Source organism: Chiloscyllium plagiosum, unplaced genomic scaffold (genome assembly GCF_037043375.1).
Source record: "Chiloscyllium plagiosum isolate Xiang-an unplaced genomic scaffold, Cpla_swu_hap1 HiC_scaffold_36, whole genome shotgun sequence".
Taxonomy (NCBI): Eukaryota; Metazoa; Chordata; class Chondrichthyes; order Orectolobiformes; family Hemiscylliidae; genus Chiloscyllium; species Chiloscyllium plagiosum.
The window spans coordinates 58767754-58787730 of record NW_028270174.1 but is presented as its reverse complement, the minus strand read 5'-3'; the positions used below and the strand labels follow the sequence as shown (position 1 = coordinate 58787730).

Sequence of the window (19977 nt, the reverse complement as noted above, 5' to 3'; positions counted from 1 at the left end):
CATGAATCTAGAAAGTGAGGAAAAGGGGAGAAAATACATGTTTTGGCAAATTAGCACGAAATACAAAAACAAGAGCACGAGCTTTTCCGAGCATATAAAAAAAAATCAAGATGAGTGTGTGACCTTAGGTAGAAATTAAGTCAGGAAAGTACACTGAGGATAATTGGAGGGTGTGACTGAAGAATTGGCTACAGGGAGCAGACAGATAATTTACACCCATGTTTTACATCTTTTCTCAGAGAGGAAGGCACAGTATGTATTTCAATGATGTAAACAAAATGGTAATAGGAGGGAAGTTCTTGAAACATCTCTAACAAAAGGAACAAGGATTTTTCTAATAGATAAGAGTAATAGTAGACAGGCCAGCAGTAATTCACAGCTGGTTTTAAAAGAAATTGTCACAGTCTTGGGGTCATTGCGCCCTCTCTATCAGATGTTAGTTCTACTGTTTGTTAATATAAGTGTGGTAGCTTGAATGGGTTGTCATCAGGTTTAGGTACACACGGTTCTGACCGTGGCATGTTCACCCACACTCATCACTGAACCGGAGATCGGCTTCATGGTAATGGTAGACTGAGAGATTATCTTGTGGTTGAATATAATTCTGCTGCTGCTGCTGCTACTACAGCTGCTATGATGTGCAGCATCACATGAATGCCCAGTTTGAGCTGCAATATCTGCAACACAATTCTGCTGCCTGTCCTCAATTCGCACGGGGACCCTGTCACCCTTCTCCCCTGTACACAGTGCCCTGTCCTGGTTTCTGATGTGGGAACGCTTCCTTTTTTAAAAAATTCTAATGCTGTTAGGGTATCTTCATGATGCCATGCCTCCAATTTGTCACATTCCTCAAAAGCATTTGACGTTTTCATCTGAATCTTTTCCCCTCCAATAATGCCACCTTCTGTTTAAAGCGAATGTGTTTCCCTCTGTTTCTCTCCATGACCATGATTCAGAGTTCTGTCGTGTCGGTGATGACCGCCTTATGTAGTTTCAGAACAAATACATTTGTATATCTTGCGTTATAATTCACTTCCTGTTGTATGGCGCTCCATGTTGGACAGGGCGTGTGAGCAGCTTTGACACACATGTTTGAAATATGCTCAAAAACAGAAATTGCTGAATTCACTGACAAAACTGACAGCATCTGTGGAGTGAAAGCAGTGTAAAGGTTCTGTGACTGTTCCTCAAAGTACCCAGTAAGTCAAACAAGTTTTGTTTTTGTTTCAGAATTCCTGTATCCAATGATCTTTGCTCTAATGAAAATGTGTTCTGTAACTTTTCATTTTTGAAGAAACTCAGTGAGTCTGTCAACATCTACAGAGACAGAGAAACAATGTCAATGTTTCAAGTCCAGTGTAAATCTTCTTCAGAAGTGTAAAGGATTGGAAAGTGAGTGTTTTAATATCTTGGCCTTAGTGGGAAAGAGTGTTTGGAGGCCCAGTGTGAAAGACAAATGGGCTTGAAATTGTGGTGAAAGAGACACAGATATATAATGGATGTAAATTAATGTGTAAATATTAGAAATTGATTCTCTGTTGAATGTAACATAAACAAGACACAATCTGAGGGAGCCCATTAGGGAGAGTGTACGGAAAATGGAGAACAGCCATAATGGGTTCAGGCTGTGAATTTATGGAATTGAATATTAACTCCTACAGACTGTAATGTACCAAAGTGTAAAGTGAGGTGTTACTCGAGCTTCGGTTATGCTTCATTTGAATATTGCAGCAGCCTGCATTTTCTTAGAATCCCTACAGTGTGGAAACAGTCCCTTCAAGCCAACAGGTCTATACTGACCCTACAAAGAGTATGTGGACCAATCCTATTCTGTACCTTAATACTATACATAGACCCTTGCCTATTGCACCTCTCCTCAACATCCCTGAACACAATCGGCAATTCAGCATGGCCAGTTCACCTAATCTGCACAACCTTGAACTGTAGCAGGAAACTGGAACACGCAGAGGAAATCGAACCCAGTTCCCTGATGCTGTGAGGCAGTGGTGCAAACCACTGAGCCACCGAGCCATCCAGGACCGACCACAACTCTATACAAGCAGAAATGAAGCCATTCGGACCATCAAGTCTGCTCTGCCGTTCGATCATGACTGATAGATTTTCAACCCCATTTCCCCGCTTCCTCTCAGTAACCTTTGATCCCCTTGTCAATCAAGAACTAATCTGTTTCTGTTTAAAATATTCTAAATAGAACATAGAAATGTAGAGCAAAGAACAGGCCCTTTGGCCCACGATGTTGTCCCAAGATTTAATCCTAATGTAAAATATAGTAACTTAACGTATGCACCCCTCAACTCACTGCTCTCCATGTGCATCTCCAGCAGTCGCTTAAATGCCTCCAATGACTCTGCTTCCACCACCAGAGTTGGCAATGCATTCCATGCATTCACAACTCTCTGCGTAAAGAACCTACCTCTGACGTCTCCCTTATACGTTCCTCCTAATACCTTCAAACTATGACTTCTCGTACCAGTCAATCCTGCCCTGGGGAAAAGTCTCTGGGTATTGACTCTATCTATTCCTCTCATTATTTTTTACACCTCGATCAGCTCTCCTCTCTCCTCCTTGTCTCCAGAGAGAAAGGTCCAAGCTTGTTCAAGCTCTCTTCGTAGAGCAAGCCCTCCAGTCCAGGCAGCAAACTGGCAAATCTTCTTTCCATCCTCTCCAAAACCTCTGTATCTTTCCCATAGTAGGGCGACCACAACTGGACACAATATTCCAAGTGTGGTCACACCAGGGACTTGTAGAGCTGCAGCAAAACTTCGCGGCTCTTAAACTTGATTCCCTGTTAATGAAAGCCAAAACACCGTATGTTTTATTGACAACCTATCCAATTGGGTGGCAACTTTGAGGGATCTATGCACTTGTGCACCGAGATCCATCTGTTCCTCCACACTGCCAAGAATCATCTCTTTAATGCTATATTCAGGATTCGTTTTTGACCTTCCAAAATGCATCATTTCGTATTTATCCACGTGGAACTCAATCTGCCATTTTTCCGCCCAGCTCTGCATCCTGTCTATGTCACTCTGCAGCCTACAGTAGCCCTCTATACTATCGACGACACCTCCAACCTTGTGTCATCAACAAATTTACTAATCCACCCCAGAACCTCCTCATCCAACTCATTTATAAAAAGTATAAAGAGGGGAGGCCAAATAACACAGCCCTGTGGTATCCCTCTCAACACTGTCCTCCAAGCAGAATACTTTCCATCTACAACTACTGTCTGCCTTCTGCCAGACAGACAAATCTCCCTGTATTCCATTCTTCCTGACTTTATGAATGAGCCTTCCATGGGGAACCATATCAAATGCCTTGCTGAAGTCCACATGCAACACATCCAATGCTCGACCGTCATCGACCTGTCTTAATACCTCCTCAAAGAACTCAATAAGATTCGTGAGGCATGACCTGCCCCTCACAAAGCCATGCTGACTGCCTTTAATCACGCTATACTTTGCCAAATAGTCATAAATCCCATCCATCAGAACTTTTTCCAAACTTTGCTGACCACAGACGTAAGACTGACTGGTTTCTAATTGCCAGGGATTTACCTATTACTCTTCTTGAAATAAGGAACAACATTCGCTTCCTTCCAATCCTGTGATACGATTACTGTGGAGAGTGAGGAGGCAAATATCCTCGCTGGCGGCTTAACAACCTCCTTTCTTACTTCCCGGATAGGATAAATTTTGTCTGGCGCTGGGGACTTATCCATCTTAATGTTTTCCAAATTTTCTAGCACATCATCTTCATCAATATTGATCTGGTCAAGACTGAACTCGCCAAGCATCTCTAAATTTTCATTTACAACAAGTTTCCTTTGCTTAGTGAAAATCGAAGCAAATATCTCATTTAGGGCTTCCCCGATCTGCTCAGACTCCACGCATATGTTCTCTACGCTATTCCTGATCGACCCTACCTTCTCCCTGATTATTCTCTTATTCCTCACGTATGAGAAAAATGCCTTTGGTTTCTCCCTAATCTTTCTGCCAAGCCTTTTTCGAGACCTATCATGGCTTTCCACAGTCCATTTCTAAGCTCCTTTCTAGCAATCCCTGTAATCCACTACAGCTGTGCTAGATCCTTGCTTCATCCATCTTACGTAAGCTGCCCGCTTCCTTCTGACGAGAAGTTCCTCTGTTCTCATCATCCAAGGTTCAATAATGTTACCCCTTCTTACCTGTCTCAGAGGAACAAATTTGCGTATCACTCGCAACAACCACTCCTTAAATAGTCTCCATATGTCTGCTGTGCCCTTTCTGTGGATAAATTGCTCCCAGTCTATACTTCTCAACTCATGTCTGATAGCACCACAATTTCCTTTTCCCCAATTAATATCTTCCCTCGGAAACTGCTCCTTTCACTCTCCCAGACTATGCTGCATGTGAGGCAGTTGTGATCACTTTCATCAAAGTGCTCTCCCACCGTGAGTTCTGACACCTGTACTGGCTCGTTGCCAAGCACCAAATCCAAACTGGCCTCTCCCCTCGTCGGTCTGTCGACATACTGAGCAAGGAAACCCTCTTGAACACACCTGACAAAAACGGATTCATCCACACCATTCGATATTGGAAAAGTTGAAATCACCCACAAAAATAACCCTGCTAATTTTGTATTTTTTCCAGAATCTGCCTGCCTATGAGATCTTCAATCTCTCTACTGCTCTTAGGTGGTCTGTAGAAAACCTTCAAATGCGGTGACTGTTCCCTTGCTGTTGCTAACTTCCACCCATACTGACTGAGTACACAAACCTTTCTCAACAACCTTCATTACTGTAGCTGTGACACACTCTCTGATTAGTAATGCTACAGCCCCTCCTCATTTCCCACCCACCCTGTTTTTTTTACATTATTTACATCGTGGAAACAGGCTCTTCGGCCCAATAAGTCCATACCAACCCTCCAACGAGCAACCTACGCAGAACCAATCCCCTACATTTACCCCTTCATCTACCACTATGGGCAATTAACATGGCCAATTCACCTAATCTGCACATTTTTGGATTATGGGAGGAAACCCATGCAGGCACGGGGAGAATTTACATACTCCACACAGACAGTTCCCTGAGGTGGGAATTGAACACATATCTCTGGCACTGTGAGGCAGCAGTGCTAGCCACTATACTACCGTGCCGCCGCAAAATGCTTTTAACCATTTTTAAACGTTCTGAACCCTGGAACATCAAGCAACCATTACTGCCCCTGTGAAATCTACGTCTCCTTTATGGCCACGACATCGTAGCCCCAAGTACTGATCCATGCTCTAAGTTCGTTACTCTTATTTCGGATGTTTCTTGCATTAAAGCAGACACACTTTAACAGATCCCTTTGTTTCATCGTGTGAGAAACCATCCTGATAGATTCAATATATTCTGTCACTATCCCGTCCGCAACTAACCCCCTCTCAGTCATGTGGTCTGATTCCTACCCCCCTGGCAAACTAGTTTAAACCCGCCCGAGCAAACCTCCCACCCAGGACATTTGTGCTCCTCCAGTTCAGGTGCAACCCGTCCTTCATGTACAGGTCCCACCTTCCCCAGAAGGTATCCCGATGGTCTAGGTATCTAAAGCCCTCCCTCCTGCACCAGCCTCGAAGTCACGTGTTAAGCTGCATTCGCTGACTGTTCCTCATCTCACTACCTCGTGGCACTGGCAGAAAACCTGAGATCACTACTCTACTCGTCCTGCTCTTCAGCTCCCAAACTAACTCTCTGTAGTCACTTTTCAAATCCTCAGTCACTTTCCTGGCTATATCATTGATGCCAAATGATCTGGTTTCCACAGTCTTCTGTGGTAAGGAATTCCACAATTTCACCACTCCCTGGCTAAAGACATTTCATCTTATCTCCGTTCTAATGGGTTTTCCCTTTACTCTAAGCCTGTGCCCTCCTGCCAGTGCACACGTCCTCACAATGTTGTGTATATCCAGGTCATTCAGTATTCTGTAAGTTTCAACTGGATCCCCCCTCATCCTTCTAATCTCCATTGAGTATAAACCCAGAGTCCTCAAAACAGTCCTCATGTGTTAAGCTTTTCATTTCTGGTGAACCTTCTCTCAATACGCGCCAAGTCTAAAACATGCTTCCTGAGGTATGAGGCACAAAATACTGGAAATGTGGTCTGACCAGAGCCTTAGACAGCCTCAGAATCCCCACCATTATATCCTACTCCTCTCGAGATGAATGACAACATTGTATCTGCCTTCTGAACTGCTGACTCAACCTGCAAGTTTTTCTTCGGGAATCCTGGGCTTGGAATCCCAAGTCCCTTTGTTACTCAGATTTCTGATTTCTTTCCCGTTTAGTAAATAGTCCATGCCTGTATTCTTCATATCAAAGTGCATGACCTCACACTCTCCCACATTGTATTCCATCTGCTACTCCTTTTCCCACTCTCCTAAACTGTCGAAATCTTTCTGCAGGCTCCCTGCCTCCTCAATACTATATGCCCTCCCACCTATCTTTGCATCATCTGCAAAGGTAGCCAGAATGCCTTCTGTCCCGCCACTCAGATCATTAACCTATAAAGTGAAATGTTGTGGTCCCAGCACTGACTCTTGTGGAACATTGCTAGTCACCGGCTGCCATCCTGAGAGGGACAATTTTATCCTCATTCTGCATCCTGGCAGAGAGGCAACCTTTTATCGAAGCTACTACCTAGCCTCTGACACCATGGTCCTTATCTTACTCTGCAGCCTCCTGTGCTGTACCATATCAAAGGCCTTCTGGATATTCAGATAGGTAACTCTCTCTGGTCCAACCCGTCATTACCTCCTCAAAGAATTGTCATTATATTGAGAACAACGTAGGTTATTGAAATGGGGAACAATCAGAAGGCCAGTGTCATTTCTACAGACAGAGTGGAGATGTTCTTCAAAGCAGTTTCTAATTGGCTGACTAATGTAAAGAAGACTGCATTGTGAGCAGCAATGACCGGAGACTGAATTGAAAGAGTACAAGTGAAATGCTGCTTCACCTGGAAGATGTGTTAAGGACCTTGGACAGTGAAGAGGGAAGAGGTGAATGGGCAAATGTTGCAGCTTCTGCATTTACTTGGAAAGGTGCCATGGGGGGTTGGTGGGGAAGTGTTCGGTTGGTGGAGGTTATCACAGAGAGGATTGTCCCTGTGAAATACTGACAGTGGACGGGAGGGAAGATGTGTTTGATGGTGCTGTCCTACTGGAGATGGTGGAAAAGGCGGAGGATGATTCTGTGAATGCAGATTCTAGTGTAGTAGGAAGTGAGGCCAAGGGGAGATCTATCATTGCTCTGGCAAGGAGGGGACGGAGTGAGGGCAGAAGTGAGGGAGACGGGACAATCACAGCTGAAGGCCCATTCGAGTGAGGGGATTTCTCGTTTGACATGTAGGAAACTTCCTCCTGGAATGTGACATCATCGAACAGAAATCACAGAGCCAGGGAAAATGGGACAATGGAGTCACTCTCAGCTGATCATGCGTTCTGCCACAAACGTAGGTTCCACCTGAAAGACTGAAAAGAGCCAGGCATTTCAAATGCAGATTTATATCATATATCTGGTCAAATACGGAGTGTGAACATAGACATAGGTGAAGGTCAGGGAGACATTTAAGCAGGTACTGCTTAGTAATGCTCAGCAATGATTGACTCTGGTCAAAAAAAGAGATGATATGAAGATGTGAAGATGACCCCCCACCCCACCCCATGATGCTCAAAGGCTGTGAAGGATGCGAATCAATCACAAACTAAAGAATTCAGATTGGCGAGCACTAGCGTCGGCTCCATTTGGGAATTTACTTTTGGAACCAGAAGCAGATTGTCTCAAACAAAATACAAAGAAAAATGTTCCAAAATTGTCAAGAAATATGAAAAAAAACTAACCACAAGAGTTTTCCCACAGCGAATAAAAAATGTTCATGATGTGTGTGTGAGACACTTGGACGAAAGTTAGAAAAGTATATGTGGGACATTTGGAGATTTGGTTTCAGGGAACAGGCAGAGAATTTAAAACAGTATTTTACATCATTCCTCACAGGGGAAGGCACAAACAGTTTCAATATCATAAACAAATTTGTAGTCAGATTAAAGTTTTGCACTGTCTCTGACAAAACGAACAAGGCTTTTCTCAAACATAAAAGACCAAGTGTAAACAGCTCATCAGCAGTTATTAGCCAGTTTCAATCGAAGTGATTACAGAGTGACTGGTGGCACTATGTGAAATATTATATACCTCTCGGGATTACAGGAGTGTCCCAGTGAAACTGGCGAAACTCCAATGTGGCGCCTGTCTTCAAGTAGAGAGTGAGTCTTCAAGTGTTTAGGTGCTCCCTTTGTCTGAATAGTGGAGCATAATTGAGAGGCTTAATGGCCTTATGATGTACGTCCCTCCTAAGTGATTTAAAAACAAGTAAAACTCTGCTCCATCCTCTGATGCGTTATATACTGGGGGAATGAACATTTTATGAAAGTTAAATTATTTTCAAAATTATCTGGAACATTGTACAAACACATCATCCAGAGGATCCTAGAAACAGCATTCATAAGAACATTTTATAACCATGTGGGGATATTGCGTAGGAGAGAGAGAGAGAGAGAAGGTGCTTCATTACAATGGTGAGAGTGATGGAGCCTTATTCTCGGGAAGGCGCTATACAATGAGTATGAGAGAGCTGAGAGAGTAGTGGGCGGCACGGTAGCACAGCAGTTAGCACTGCTGCCTCACAGTCCTAGGGATTCGGGTTCATTTCCCGACTCAGGCGACTGACAATATGCAGTTTGCACATTCTCCCCGTGTCTGTGTGGGTTTTCTCCGGGTATCCTCCCACACTCCAAAAATGTGCATGTCATGTGAATTTGCCATGGTGAATTGGCCATGTTAAATTGCCCGTAGTGTTAGGTGTAGGGGAATGGTTCTGGATGCGGTTGCTCTTTGGAGGGTTGGTGTCGACTTGTTGGGCCAAAGGGCCTGTTTCCACGCTGTTAGTAATCTAATACAGTGACCCTTATCCTGACAGGGCGGGGAAGGTTATTGGTGCTTTTCCTGTATTGCTGGACATTTCTTCAGATCGCAGATACTGCACTGAGCTGGTGGTTGAGCTCAGACCATGCTGGGTGGGTCTGGTGGTGCGGCTCCCTCTGGGAAGTGGCCTCCCTCTGTACTCAACCATTCACCAGGACCTCCGTGCCCCTCTCGACAAGCTGTGGTGTAATTTTCCCTTATCTGCCATGCTCAGGTAAACTATGCAGGGCAACTCCAAACTGAGAAAGCTCAACCGTGTGTCCATTGGCCTTTTAAAGATGGCACCAGTGCCAGTGGTAACAGAATATCCAGGGATAACTGGACGATGGTGAGTACCACCAGCCATGATGGGTGGGAGAATCAGGCTGGCATAGAATGAGAAGGACACCATGGGGTGGGGTGGATAGTTAATGAGTTGGCTTTGATAAGATAACACCAGAAAACTAGTTCTGACTGGTCCAGACAATCCTTCTGTCACACTCAATTAAAATGGCAATGAGACAAATTATTGTCAGATTCAGCCCAATGAGTCGAAGACTCTTCTGACCCTACTGCCAGTTACAAAACTGCAGGACAAATGCTTATCCAAAACACTCCAACATCTTAACTTACACCAATATCCTGCTCACCCATCATTCCTGTAAACAGTGGCCTATATTCAAGATGCTATCGAAATGTTTTCATTTCACAATTTTTAAACATACCATCAGATCCTTCTCTGAAATTCTCTCCCAATCTCCCCCTCCCATTTAACAAAGCTCCTCCCATTTGTTGGTATTTAAACTGATTTCCCTACCATCTGTCTCTGGCAGTGCGTTTCACACCCACAGCACCCCCTGTGTGATACCACAATGGAGATATAGAGCTGTAAGTGGAGGCGAGCTGCACATCCTGTCATTTCCAGCATGGGTGCAAGTTTCCCCATGTATGGCAATAATCTAACACAGTGTTACTCAGCAATGCAGAGATTGGTGTACACAGCTGAGTATGCTGGGAAGATAACTAATCGAAATTAATAGATAAATTCCTGGCTATTCACTGCAAAGCTCCCCATGCTGCACAGATATCCAGTCCGCGTGTATGGAACAATGCCTTTGTGTGTTCTGCACTGCGCCCTGTGCTGAACAGATTATCTAGTCCAAGTTTATAGATCAGTGCACTGTTGGACAGATAAGTAGTGAACTGTTGAGCTCTAAACAGTGTTCGATTCTGGATGGATTGCTGAGCAGTACACTAGCCTGGTCTACGCAGTGCTTCATGCTGAGCAGGTATCTCATCTGGGCTCAGACGTGTCCGGGCTGGATCTGTAAGGTGGATTGAGTATTCGATATAATTCCTGACATGATTATCACTCCTCCAGCTCGGCCCATTCCGCCAATAAATGTGAGGTGCTGTTTTTCAGGTAGAATTTACTTGGTCAAAATATTCGACATTAAGCAAAGCACAATTTATTTGAACACTGTCGATAAAATACATCAAAAGAAAGAGGAACTTGCAATAACGTAATTCTGTTGGAAAACTTGGCAGAACAATAGTTTACTTAACTAGTATACAGTAACTGCTCCAATATGGTATCATCCAATAAGGACATAAGTCAAAAATCAAATGCAGGAAACAAATAGTCTCACATGCAGTTCTCCAATCCAGGAGGAAAGAAAAACAAAAGACAATTCTGAGAGAAATCTCAGAGAGAGTGTGTAGCACCCGGGAGAGATTTACTGCCTTGGAACCCTGCTGAGACCCCAGCAATAACTGGTGAAAGGTATAACTAAGTCTCCTGGTTCTGTGAGAGTTTGACCATCACACCACAGGACCAGGCTGCGGCTGCAAGAACACAAGGAATGGACTGCATCTACACCGTCTATGGCTCTGTAGGTGTCTCCAAAAATGCCTAAACCCACCTAAGCCGTTTAATGCTGGACAGAAAAATGTCAAAGTTAAACATAAATAAATACAACGAAAAGATGCAGCAAGCCTGGTGAACAGACACAGACGGCCTCGTGAGTCCAGCAGTGCCTACCCTGCCAAAACACAGCAGATACATCGAGCTAGGTAAAAGCAATGACTGCAGATGCTGGAAACCAGATTCTTGATTAGTGGTGCTGGAAGAGCACAGCAGTTCAGGCAGCATCCGAGGCTCAGTAAAATCGACGTTTCAGGCAAAGGACACTTGCCCGAAACGTCGATTTTACTGCTCCTCTGATGCTGCCCGAACTGCTGTGCTCTTCCAGCACCACTAATCCAGATACATCGAACTTGTGAAGAGAAAACATTATCTCTGTCCCTCACCTCTATGTTTACAATTGGAGGTGTGCCATTAGCCCAATAATCAGCGATATCAAAATCCCACCCACACCAAGTATTATTGCGATATATCAGAGTTAACTGGAGTTGTTTGTTCAGTAACTGTGATTAATATCAGTCTTTCTGGACCTAACTGGGTCACTGGAGGACTTCCGTCTTCCATAATTAGGGACTTCTTTCAACTTGCTATGCCATAGTATTCGGGGTAGAGCCAACCTCAACAAGATTGGGATCAGCAGCTACAGAGAAAGAGAGAGAAATCAGAGTCAGAATCTGAGAACATTAGAATGTTCCAACAATGGATTTGAATTTGACAATATTAGACAGGAATCTCCCAACAATGGATCAGAATCTGAGAACATTAGACAGGAATGTTCCAACAATGAGTAAGAGTTTAGCCTGGGGTCTTTACTTCCTTTCTCAGGATTGGCCATGGTTAGATTTGCGAATAGAAGCCGTATTGATGATTAGTCAAGTTGGTACTATCCAATCCTCGCTATTATTGGTGTTCCTGGTAAGTCTATCTCTCTCAATTCCATAAATGCTGCTGAATTGCATTGCTATTCTGGTTGATTATATTTAACAAATACGTAAACTTTCCGTCACAAACGCGACTTCCTTCTCATGCATTTCCAAACTACTTAATCATAAATATCTGAGAAGGAATAAGACTGTTCAGAACGTTGAGTCTCCTATTTACCGTCAACTATTTTATGTCTCCATATTCTCTGTGATTAAACCTGCTGACGCCCACCTTCATAATATCCCCAATCTCCAGCTCTGCCTGAGTTCTGATGCTGATTTCAGCATCATCTAACCCTTCATTAACGACAGATTTTATGGTGTCAGTTCACTTCTGACCTCTCTGCCAGTTACAAATAGTTTGACCACAAACTTTTTCTTGTATCTACAGATACTTCACAACTGGAACTCTTAAACAGAGTAATAGGTTATGACTCTAAAAGGATTGTCTGAAATCCTACCACAGTCAATGACTAAATTTAAATTCCAATGACATAAATTGGAATGAAACCTAATTTCATGACAACCATAAACCATTCGGATTTCTTTTCTTATTTTATTGATAACGTTTGGTAAAGAAACCTAACATGTTTGCCCTGTCTGAACTAAGTGTCATCTCAGATCCCCAACAATATGGTTGCCTCCATTTTGCCTTGACAAATGGCCACGTGGTCAAGGGCAGTTAGGATGGACAACAAATGCTGCCCTTGCCAGTGATGCTGGCATCCGGGAAACAACAACATTAAAGGTGAAATAACCAAGGAACTGTGGAAGCTGGCGATCTGAAATAAAATTCTCCACGGTCTGAAAGAATGTTGGAGAATCTCAGAAGAAACACAAATAACGTTTCGAGTTCAGTGAAGCTATCAAAACTGAATGCAACGGAGAAATAATATTATTATATCAGGGATGGTTGGAAGGGTGAGCAGGAGGTTTGTGTTGAGTGGATGATGTCCAGCAAGAGAGAGAGAGAGAGAGAGGAAAAGCAAGCAAATGTATTGCTGATGATGGACTGGAAAGAAAACAGAATGGGAAGTTATTCTAACATTTCCCCTTTTCACAGTTTCCTGAATATCATATTTATTACGGCATGTCCCTGCTTACGTGAGTTATGTTCCTCTATCTCTCATCTCTTAGTGTGGTGATCAACTCCATCAGCAATACTTTTAGTCGCTGAGATATAGAGAAACATAATGTTCCATTGTCAACTGCTTCTTTGGAGAGAGGAACTGTTACTGTGCCACTGTGTGGATATGTAAGAGCTTTCTCAGCCAGGAAGCAAAACTGAGGAGACCGAGGCATTTTCAACACTGAATGGATGCACTATGGGTGTGGGGAATTGACTTGCTGCTGTCATCTAGAAAGGAGGCTCTGTGGATGGTGTTCTCAGGATTGTAATGTCAGCGACTGGTTTCATTCAGGGAGCCCCGAGGTTCTGGGGACCCCACTGTGAATACTGCATTTACAGTGTACATAGAATATAGCGCAGCACAGGCCCTTTGGCCCTCGATGTTGCGCCGATCCAAGCCCACCTAACCTACACTCGCCCACTATCCTCCATATGCCTATCCAATGCCCGTTTAAATGCCCATAAAGAGGGAGAGTCCACCACTGCTACTGGCAGGGCATTCCATGAACTCACAACTCGCTGAGTAAAGAATCTACCCCTAACATCTGTCCTATACCTACCACCCCTTAATTTAAAGCTATGCCCCCTCGTAATAGCTGACTCCATACATGGAAAAAGTTTCTCGTGGTCAACCCTATCTAAACCCCTAATCATCTTGTACATCTCTATCAAGTCACCCCTAAACCTTCTTTTCTCCAATGAAAACAGCCCCAAGTGCCTCAGCCTTTCCTCATACGATCTTCCTACCATACCAGGCAACATCCTGGTAAACCTCCTCTGCACCCGTTCCAGTGCCTCCACATCCTTCCTATAGTATGGCGACCAAAACTGCACGCAATACTCCAGATGCGGCTGCACCAGAGTCTTACACAACTGCATCATGACCTCAGGACTCCGGAACTCAATTCCTCTACCAATAAAAGCCAGTACGCCATATGCCTTCTTCACTGCACTATTTACCTGAGTGGCAATTTTCAGAGATCTGTGTACATGGACACCAAGATCCCTCTGCTCATCCACACTACCAAGTATCTGACAATTAGCCCAGTACCCCATCTTTTTGTTACTCTTACCAAAGTGAATCACCTCACACTTACCTACATTGAACTCCATTTGCCACCTTTCTGCCCAGCTCTGCAGCTTATCTATATCCCGCTGTAACCTGACACATCCTTCCTCACTGGCAACAACTCCACCGACTTTCGTATCATCCGCAAACTTGCTCACCGAACCTTCTAGCCCCTCCTCCAGGTCATTTATAAAAATGACAAACAGCAATGGTCCCAAAACAGATCCTTGCGGAACACCGCTAGTAACTGCACTCCAAGATGAACCTTTACCATCAACTACTACCCTCTGTCTTCTTCCAGCCAGCCAATTCCTAATCCAAACCTCCATCTCACCCTCAATGCCATACCTCCGTATTTTTTGCAGTAGCCTACCATGGGGAACATTATCAAACGCCTTACTAAAATCCATATACACCACATCTACCGCTTTACCCTCGTCCACCTCCTTAGTCACCTTCTCGAAGAATTCAATGTTTGTGAGGCACGACCTGCCCTTCACAAAACCATGCTGACGATGCTTGATCACATTATTCCTATCCAGATGTTCATAAATCCTATTCCTTACAATTCTCTCTAAGACGTTGCCCACAACAGAAGTGAGACTCACCGGCCTATAGTTACTAAGGTTATCCCTACTCCCCCTCTTCAACAAAGGAACCACATTTGCTATCCTCCAGTCTTCTGGCACTATTCCTGTAGACAACAAGGACATAAAAATCAAGGCTAATGGCTCTGCAATCTCCTCCCTTGCTTCCCAGAGAATCCTAGGATAAATGCCATCAGGTTAGGGGACTTATCTATTTTCACCCTTTCCAGAATTTCCAACACCTCTTCCCTACATACCTCAAAGCCTTACATTCTAATTAATTGTGACTCAGTATTCACATCGGCAACAATGTCCTGTTCCTGAGTGAATACTGATGAAACATATTCATTCAGTGTCTCCCAATCTCTTCAGCCTCCACACACCACTTCCACCACTATCCTTGACTGGACCTATTCCTACCTTAGTCATTCTTTTATTCCTGACATACCTATAGAAAGCCTTAGGGTTTTCCCTAATCCTACCAACTAAGGACATTTCATGTCCCCTCCTGGCTGCTCTTAGCTCTCTCTTCAGATCCTTCCTGGCTACCTTTTAACTCTCAATCGCCCCAATTGAACCTTCACGCGTCATCTTTACATAGGCCGTCCTCTTCCATTTAACAAGGGATTCCAATTCCTTATTAAACCACGGCTCCCTCACACAACCCTTTCCTCCCTGCCTGACAGGTACATACCTATCAAGGACACTCAATAGTTGCTCCTTGAACAAGCTCCACATATCAATTGCACCCTTGCCTTGAAGTCTACCTTTCCAAGTCGTGCCTCACCGCATCATAATTTCCCTGCCCCCAGATATAACTCTTGCTCTGCAGTGCACACTTATCCCTCTCCATCACTAGAGCAAAAGTCACCGAATTGTGGTCACTGTCCCCAAAGTGCTCACCTACCTCCAATTCGAACACCTGGCCTGGTTCGTTACCCAGAACCAAATCCAGTATGGCCTCACCTCTTGTTGGCCTGTCTAAATATTGTGTCAGGAAACCCTCCTGCATACATTGGACAAACACCGACCTATCTAACGAACTCGAGCTATAGCTTTCCCAGTCAATATCTGGAAAGTTCGAGACCCCATAACAACCACCCTATTACTTTCACTCTTCTCCTGAATCATCCTCGCAATCCTTTCTTCTACATCTCTAGAACTATTAGGAGGCCTGTAGAAAACTCCTAACAGGGTGACCTCACCATTCCTATTCCTAACCTCAGTCCAAACTACCTCAGATGGCGAGTCTTCATCCATCGTCCTTTCCACCGCTGTAATACTATCTTTGACAAGCAATGCCACACCTCCCCCTCTTTTACCCCCACCTCTGACCCTACTAAAAAATTTAAACCCTGGAACCTGCAACAGCCAATCCTGTCCCTGTTCTACCCAAGTCTCCGTAATAGCTACAACATCGAAATCCCAGGTACCAAGCGGCAAGTTCACCTACCTTATTTCGTATACTTCTTGCATTGAAGTATACACACTTCAAGCCACTTTCCTGTTTACAGGCACCCTCCTTTGAGATTGATGCCATGTTCCTAACCTCCCTACACTCCAGGTCCTGCACCCTAAAGCTACAGTCTAGGTTCCCATGCCCTTGCAGAGTTAGTCTAAACCCCCCACCTCCCCCCCCCCAAAGAGCACTGGCAAACCTCCCCCCAAGGATACTGGTGCTCCTCAGGTTCAGGTGTAGACCATCCTGTTTATAGAGGTCCCACCTTCCCCAGAAAGAACCCCAGTTATCCAGATCCCGGAATCCCTCCCTCCTGCACCATCGCTGTAGCCACGCATTTAACTGTTCTCTCTCCCTATTCCTTGACCCTCTATCACGTGGCTCGGGTAACAAACCAGAAACAACAACTCTGTTTGTTCTAACTCTGAGCTTCCAACCTAGCTCCCTGAAAGCCTGCCTAACACCCTCAGCCCTCCTCCTACCTATGTCGTTGGTGCCAATGTGGACCACGACTTCGGGCTGCTCCCCCTCCCCCTTAATGACCCGAAAAACATGATCAGAGACGTCACGTACCCTTGCACCTGGGAGGCAACATACCAAACGTGAGTCTCTCTCGCCCCCACAAAACCGCCTATCTGTGCCCCGAACTATCGAATCCCCAATTACTATTGCTCTGCTCTTCTCCACCCTTCCCTTCTGAGCAACGGGGACAGGCTCCGTGCCAGAGGCCTGAACCCCATTGCTTACCCCTGGTAAGTCATTTCCCCCACAAGAATCCAAAACGGTATACTTGTTCTTGAGGGGAACGGCCGCAGGGGGTCCTTGCACTGGCTGCGTCCTCCCAGTCCTCCTCACTGTCACCCATCTGTCTGCAATAGTTGGAGTTACTACTTCCCTAAAGCTCTGATCTATGACCCCCTCTGCCTCCCGAATGATCCTCAGTTCATCCAACTCCAGCTCCAGTTGCCTAACACTGTCTTGGAGGAGCTGGAGATGGGTGCACTTCCTGCAAGTGTAATCAGCAGGGACGATCATGGCATCCTTCACCTCAAACATGTTGCAAGAGGAACATTGCACTGCCTTCACTGCCATCCCTCTAAAAGTAACCTTTAAAAAATACTAGGTCTAAACAATAGAACAAGCAAAAAACTTACCCACGTAAGCTTGCTCTACACCAGCTTCCGGGTCCACTCCGCGCTTTTAAAAAAAAATAAACTTGCAAATTTAAACCGTTAAACAAACGTCACCGAGCCTTCAAACAGCCACTGCCAAACAGCCCTTACCTGCTCTGCTGAGAGAGTGAGCAGGATAATCATCATAACTTTATCAGAGGGATGTCACACCTACCGAATGTGAATTAGTTTGAGGAGGTCGCTTAATTAGGTTTGCAGCAAGGCCTTTGACAACGCTCCACATGGGAAACTGAAAAATAAAGTAAAATCCCATGGAATCAAGGATAACTTGACAAATTACAACTAAAATTGTCTCAGTGGCAGAAGTCAGAGGGTGGTGGGAGAAGGCTGTTTGTGTGACTGGTGACCAGTGTCCCTGGTGTACCACAGGGATTGGTGCTGTGTCCCTTATTGTTTGTGGTATTCATAAATGGTGCAGATGTGAATGGAGGGGAGTGGGTGAAGGGGTGGGGATTGTGATAAGTAAGTTTGTGTTTGCCTGGTTGGTTGGTAGTGAAGAGAAAGGTCTTATGTTACAGAAAGATACACATAGATTGGTCAGATGGGCAGATCAATGGCAGATAGAACGTAAACCTAATAAATATGATGTGATAAACTTTGGAAGAAGGAACCAGATGGGGAGGACTCAATGAATGGCAGCACGCTAGGAAGCTCAGAGGGTGCTTCTCCACGCATCCCTGAATGTGACTGGACAGGGTAATGGTTTAGTTAAGAAGTGGACCTTGGGTGCAGCAATTATTAAACGGGGCGTAGATTATAAGAGGTGTACGCGGCTTTGGTGAGGCCAATATGGAGTACTGTGTGTAATTCTGGGAGCCACATTACAGTAAGGACGTGATGGTACTGGAGGGTGTGCTAAGGAGATTCACCAGGATGTTCCCTGGGTTGGAACATATCAGCCATGGAGAGAGCTCGGGTTGCTTAGTTTGGAGCAGAGGAGGCTGACGGGGATGTGATTCAGAAGGACAGGATGATGAGGGGCATGGAGAGGGTGGATAGACAGCAGCTGTTCCTTTTAGTCAGACGGCCAAGAACAAGTGAGCCCACTTTAAAAGTGAAGGGTTTGAGGTTTAGTGAGGATTTAAAGATAGTTTTCATTCACACAGAAGGTGTTGAGGTCCGGAATTTAATTCCTGAGAGGAGAGTTATCACGAGAGTTATCCTCACTGCCATTAAAAAGTGCTTGGACGAGCAATTGGAAGTGTCATAATATTCCAGGCTATGTGCCTGGTGTAGAAAAGTGGGACTACTGTAGATCGTGCTGTATTTCTGACAGTACAGAATATATACTCCTGTGAGTGTATGGCTGTGCAAGGACAGTCATTGAACAGCGTAAGGCAGGAATTGATGGATTTCTGAAGAGTATATTCACAAGAGTTATAAGAGTGAACTGTAATAGTTGTCAAATTATGCCAATGTGAGTAGTATGAGAAAACAATTGCAGCTTCCTTACAATCTGAATCCAGAGAATGGAGAATGGGGAACAGGGAAATGGCAGAACTATGAAGCCACTACCTCAGCTCTGTCTTCACAGAACTTTCTATCAATACTAGGAAAACGAAGTCTGGTGTGGAAAATAATATAGTACATGGAACATAGAACATAGTAAGTACATGGTTTTGAAGAAATTGTTGGGAGTGAAAGTAATGGTCATAGACAACACTAATATAGATTTATGAAATGGAAATTATGTTTGAGAAGCAGACTGGGAGACAAATGAAACAGAAGCAATCGGTGTAAAACATTTGCATTTTTAGAAAAAACATTCGTAAAGCTCCAAGCCCAATTTACAAAAAACTAAATCTTAGTGGACTGGGGTGAAAATATGGCCATGTTTCTAGAATTGGACAGCTGGCAGGAAACAGGGAATATAAATAAACAGACTCGTCAAGCAACAGCCTGACATTATGTGAAAGGTACAATTCTGTGAGTATGACCATGTCCCAGACACCGCATTAACTTCCCCAGATATCTCCTGTCTCATCAGCAGGACAGACACAGCACAAGTGGCGGTACAGTGGGAGACAGTTGGAAGGGAATTGCTCTGGGAGTCCTCAACAGTGACTCTATATCCCATGAAGTCTCATGGCGTTAGTTTACACATGGGAAAGGAAACCTCCTGCTGATTACCATGTACCAGCCTCTCTCAACTGATGAATCAGTACTCCTCCTTGCTGAACAAAACTTGGAGGAAGCACTGAGGGTGGCAAGGGCGCAAAATGTACTCTGTGTGGGGGATTTTAATGTCCACCACCAAGAGTAGCTCTGCAGCAGCATTACTGATGGAGTTGGTCGGGTCCTAAAAGATATAACTGCTCAACTGGGTATACAGCAGGTGGTGAAGGAACCAACATGAGGAAAATACATACTTGACCACAGCCTTACTAATCTGTCAGTTGCAGAAGTATCTGTCCATGACAGTATCGGTAAGAGTGACCACGCATAGCCATTGTGGAGACAAAGTCCCACCTTCTCATTGAGAATAACCTCCATCATTTTGGGTTGTACTATCACGGTGCTAAATGGGACAGACTTCAAGCAGATCTAGCAGCTCAAGTCTGGGTTTCCAAAAGCTGCTGCGGGTCAGCAATAGCAGCAGAATTGTACTCCAGCACGACCACATGACCTGGCATATCGCCCTCACAACAATTACCATCAAGCCAGAGGATCAACCTTGGATCAATGGAGTGTG

At 44.5% G+C, this 19977-nt stretch overlaps 1 long non-coding RNA gene across 5 annotated transcripts in view; it reads right to left on the bottom strand.

Moving 5' to 3' along the window:
• Positions 1-11239: 11239 nt before the first annotated feature.
• The window catches only part of LOC148139966 (uncharacterized), an 88928-nt gene continuing 80190 nt past the window's right edge, over positions 11240-19977 (bottom strand). For all 5 annotated transcript variants that reach the window (XR_015753269.1, XR_015753272.1, XR_015753271.1 and 2 more), the window contains 2 exons: positions 17440-17514; positions 11240-11565 (listed from right to left, as the gene is read on the bottom strand). This is a non-coding gene — a long non-coding RNA (uncharacterized LOC148139966). The remainder of the gene's footprint in view (positions 11566-17439; positions 17515-19977) is intronic.